We start from the raw sequence: 5,303 nt of genomic DNA on the forward strand, positions 1-5,303 counted from the left end.
TGTTTCTAAGAATTTTGTATAGATTAAGAGGGAAATCTTACAGCTACTTATGTATTGATTGCCACACATATGTATATTGGAAGCTAGAAGTAGACTTTGTTTTAGAATCTCTCTCTCTTTTTTTTTTTTCTTTTGATAATAATTATCCAAACACATAGAAAAATGATGTTTACACTGAAAGCAAGAGGCCTTGAGGCAGCTTGTCCTTCCTGGTGAGTTGTTTTGGTCAGGTGTTGAGAAGTTTAGGGCTCCTTGGCCATGTAAGCAGTTCATCCTCCTCAAGACTGGGGAAATAATGAAGCTGGGTCAAACTGATCCTGATACAGGAAGAGGAGCAGCATGAAACACAGCTACAGAGGCAATGAAGGGCTACAAATAGATGGCTGCTCTGGAAGATGGGAGGGAGTGGGACAGTGACAATGTCTGCTGAAGGAACTGCAGTCCTGTTAGCACTAACTCTGATCTTAGCTTCCCATAAAACATCCTGAACAGCAACAGCTGCAGCAATGACTTGGTTTGCCAAAGTGCTTCCTGGGCCTGTCTACTTGTGCATTTATTTTGTGTTTACAGCAATCAGACAAGCTCTGTGTTGTGGAGAAATAAAAGTTAATCAAGATCTCATGACCACCAGAAATCATTATGCATCCATGGGCAATATTCCACAATTTATTCTTGCATTATTCTACGAGTGTGTTCAGTTTCTTTTGGGGAGTTCTGGAACTGTATCCTGCATCTGGGCAAGCTTAGGAACTACAGAGTACAGATCCTTCACAAGGGTGTCTTTTGCTTTCCATCAGGATTATATTACCTTTTCCTGTGGAATTTTGCAAAGTATTTTGTATTTTTTTTCCAGGATGAAATGGCCACATTTACACTAAACACATGCAGACACATGAGTTGCCAAAGAGATTTAGTGTGAAACAATGCAAAACAATGGTCAATGGGCTTGTTTTCATAGGCTTTTTTTTTCTTTTCATTTCATTTGTAATTAAAAAATACAGCTGGCATTAGTGGATATCCCTTGTTACCATCTGTATCTGTATCACAGCAGTGAGACAAGTGAAATTAGTTGGCATGGATTTCAGATATAAAACATTGATTTAAAAATGTCATTATTATGTCTAGATCTTCTTGCTTCTCCCTAGGAATGATTCTTTATGCAACAACCTCAAGACTTCATTCTGCAGCCATCAAGCCATTTTACCTGCACAAGAACATGTGAACACAAAACTATTCCATAGGACCATCCCAGCTGTCACCAAGCACTGAAACTCTTACAACTAAACACAATAGTCTGTGCAGTTAATACCTGTCAAAGTCTCACCTCTCTGACTGTATCCGGAGGGAGTTATACCGATCACCTTCTTTGTGGCTTCAACTGCCAAATCCAGCTGTTACTTCCAAAGTATCTGTTTTTTTACAATAAATTCAACATTATTCTTACCCCAGAGGTTACACTAAGTAAATTTCTGCCACAAAATATTTACAAAAAGGCTTTAAAAAGTTCTTTGGTTACTTTTTCTTACTGTAGGTGGAGACATTATTAATAAGAGGAAAAACATGAATCCGTTACGCATTTTAGAACTCACATCCGCAGCAGTCTCTATGAATGCTCATTATGACTGTAGGCAAAATATTGATTTATTATTATAGACCAGATGTGTAAGATCCAGCAATAGATGACTGAAAATAATTTTTGTCTTCCATATTTTCCATTGAATTTGTAATAGAACTCAAATGCCAGAAAATATTCAGCTGAACAAAATTATGTTATGTACAAGATTAAGAAGTATGTACAATCTTCCATAGATACTTATTCGTTGTAAAATTCCAAATATCATGCAGTTCATTAAAAATACAATTGAGAAGTAAAAGTAATCAATTTTAATCTAAAAGTTTGCTGAAAGGAGGAAGTTGAGATACTGAAGTATATTTCTGCCCCTGAGAATGGGCAACTCTAATCACTGTGTTAAGTTAGTACTTTTGGTGTGAAATCCTGAACTCACTGAGGTCTACAGTAATGGTATTTAATTCTTTATATTAATTTTAATTATTCATTGAGAGTGGAATTTCACTTGCACAGAAGGAAACTGACTTTGCCCCTGAAGTGCTAGTTTTGTTTTTACTAGTTACCTGTGCAGAACACAAGATCTTCCTGACTTTCTTCCTCCCTGTTCTTAAGATGACAATATCTGATATGTTGGTATATATACATTGGCGTCTTTTCAAATAAAATATTAATTTCCTTAAAGATACATAAACCTATACAGAGCTGCTATGTTCTTCCTGAGTATACTTTCAGATCGTGATATAAACATATTACTTATGGTCAGTTAAATTGTTGGTTAGTTAACCTATGGTCAGTTAAATTGTAGTTAATTAGTAGAATTAGTTAAATGCTAAGTTATTAATTAAATTGTACTTAAAAATGACTAGTTAAATTGTAGTTAACTAACCTATGCTTAATTAAATTATAAATTGCAGTTACATTTTCTTTGTCAAATTTAGATTGAGGGGGAAAAGGTTTGAATTTAATAAATTGAGGGATAAGTTTAAGTCTTTTACTTAGGCAGATGGGTGCATTATTACATGGAAAAAATATGGTATTGCTCCATGAAGAAGTTTTAGTATATTGTCTAAATTATATTAAATTAAATTTAGTTAAATGTGCAGTTAGTTTATCTACTGTTTAAATCAAAATATAATGCTGTTCAGTAACACATGGTACGAATACTTTACCAAGCACAAGTTTGGACCCAGTAAGAAGCAGTATGTGGCACACCGAATAGCTCCGTTGTTTTTGCACAGACTCCATGCAGAGCGAAACCCGAATTTGGGGCAGTAGTGGTGGTGGTGGTAGAGTCCATGCCTAAGGATTCAGCGCTGCTTCCCTGCCTTTTAAACATCCGTGGTGAAGGATCAAATTCTGGAACACTTCCTTCTCCAAGCAGTGAATTACTCACATGAGCTTCATTCAGGATTGTGCAGTTGAGGAAATACCAGCAAAAGGATTCTTAAAAGTGAGTTTTCTTTTTTAATGTGCAGTGATAATTTGTAAAATGACTTTATAAAAATATCAAAACTGCTTCCCATGAATACACAGAGCAATAGCTGTTCAGTTTTATGGCTAATGAAGTGCTTACAATCTTTTGATTTTTCTTGTAGAGTTAAACAATGATGGGAATGTAATCTAAATTCTGGTCTCTGTTTTGACTCTGGTTACCAAGTGATAAAGTTCAAACAATTTACTTCTAATGCTGGTTTATCTATAAGTTGAAAAAGAAATTCTGACTTTCAATTCACAGTTTTGAGTAGTCAGGGACAGAAGTTATTAAATACAACATTGTCAAACTTGAAGTCCTCCCCTGCATTTTGTTCTCAAAATTCCTTATTTACAGTTCCCTTGTACAACAATTTCCCTTGTAGACATGCCAATACATTAATTCAGTACCTTGGTATGGGCGTCATAAGGAAATAAAATACAAAACACGAAGTGCCAGATATATAGAATTATCTACTACCAGACCAGTTTGTCCTATTGAAGTTTATCAAGTTGCGTGAGCAATATTTATAGGTAGTGGTTCCTTAGCTTTCTCTTTTCGTAGATAAGCATATCCCTAAGTCTATCATCTAGAGAAAATGTTTACATCTCTTCTAGATCCCTGTTTACAGAGTTTGAAGCTTTTGTCAGGCTACTAGTGTACAAAGCTTAGGGTATTGTACCTCAGAGCTTATTATAAATTGCCTGAACAACGCCGAAGTAGCTATTTGGCTTTACTTCTTTTGTTTTCAATAGATATTTTGGAAAGATAAAAAAAATACTGTGATTCTTTGATATTTGTCTGTAAGTATAGCAAAATAGGGACCAAATACCTAAATGGCTCCAAGAGCAGTGTGTTTGATGCACAAATTAACATTATTGTACATAGATGTTTTTCAGAACACCCAATCTGGAATGTAAATAGCAACCTTACTGGCAATTCATCTTCTTTCATATTTCAGTGCCAAAAGTAGATTTACCAAACTCTCCTTGATCAGAACTACTAAGAGATGGGCATTTACAAACTAACAAGGAAATAATTGTATTCACCCTGTGATTCCATCTGCTCCTGATCCATAATCTGGTATAAAATCAATGCAAACCACACTGTGCAAAATGATGGTGCAAATTCTTCTAGGTTTCAGTGACTGCACTGACTAGATCTCACAAATAAACACTTACACATAGACAGCTAAATGTCTCTTCACTGTAAACTAAATTCACCCCTGGATGGCAGAACTAGATGGCATGAATCTCACCCTAAAAGCCATAGACACAGAAGTTCACAGTGTTACTAGAACTGCACTGCAGGCCCAGATATGTTTTTCCATGTTCAGGAAATACTTGTCTCATGTTAAGCCTCATGTTAAGAGGGCTTCTGCTGAAGCCAGAGTCACCTCAGCTTCCAAGGGTACTGGGACAGATCTCTGAGAGTACTATTGAAAAGTATCATTTTTATTCTGCTGCTTCATTTGTATTAATTCTATTTGGCACTTGCTCCTTCATCAAAATTCTGAAGTCTACAACTTAAAAGAACTTCTTCAAAAAAAAAAAAAAAAAAAGAAAAAAAAAGGAAAAAAGGGATCTGTAACATTACATTACTTCAGAAGTTTGGTATAGTTATGGGCTTTCCGCATTTTACTGCATGGGTAACTCAGCCTGATAATTGTGAGAACATTGATCATATGCCCTCTGTAAAGGAATAATATTGCTCAAAGTAAATATGTAAGAAATCAAGCCTTGGTATTATGTCTTCTACAATAAAACTGACCATAGAAGATAAACAGAGTAAGTACATTGAGATAGGGAATACTGTGTTAATATTTGTTGCTACACTAACATTCTCATCTCCAATTCACAAGTTCCATTCCAAGACACTACTACTGCTACCAGTGCATGCTCAGAAGTGCCAAGCTTGACTCAGGTACAGAAAGCTGAGCAATCCAGTCTGCGTCACCCTCTTCGTTCAGCTATAAGGGGATAGGGAGATCTCTTTCTAGGCTTTTGCCTGATGGTATGTTCTTATGCGAGTGCATTCACATATTCTAAATCCTGGCTTCGGATAAAGCATGAAAAACTCCCACTGAAGTGCCAAGTGCCTCATTCACATGTCTGAGGGCACAACTGAGCTCTCAGAACTAAAACAGCTTGCGCGCGCCTGCTGCTTTAATTCTGAAATGTATTTTCAATTGGTATCTTGTATTTATAGTGAATTAATATGAGCAATGTGCTATATGAAGAAGACAGTGTTCCAGTTACAAAG

The sequence above is a fragment of the Tinamus guttatus genome, unplaced genomic scaffold (genome assembly GCF_059628265.1).
Source record: "Tinamus guttatus ecotype Peru unplaced genomic scaffold, ASM5962826v1 Tinamus_guttatus_pri_ptg000150l, whole genome shotgun sequence".
Lineage (NCBI taxonomy): Eukaryota > Metazoa > Chordata > Aves > Tinamiformes > Tinamidae > Tinamus > Tinamus guttatus.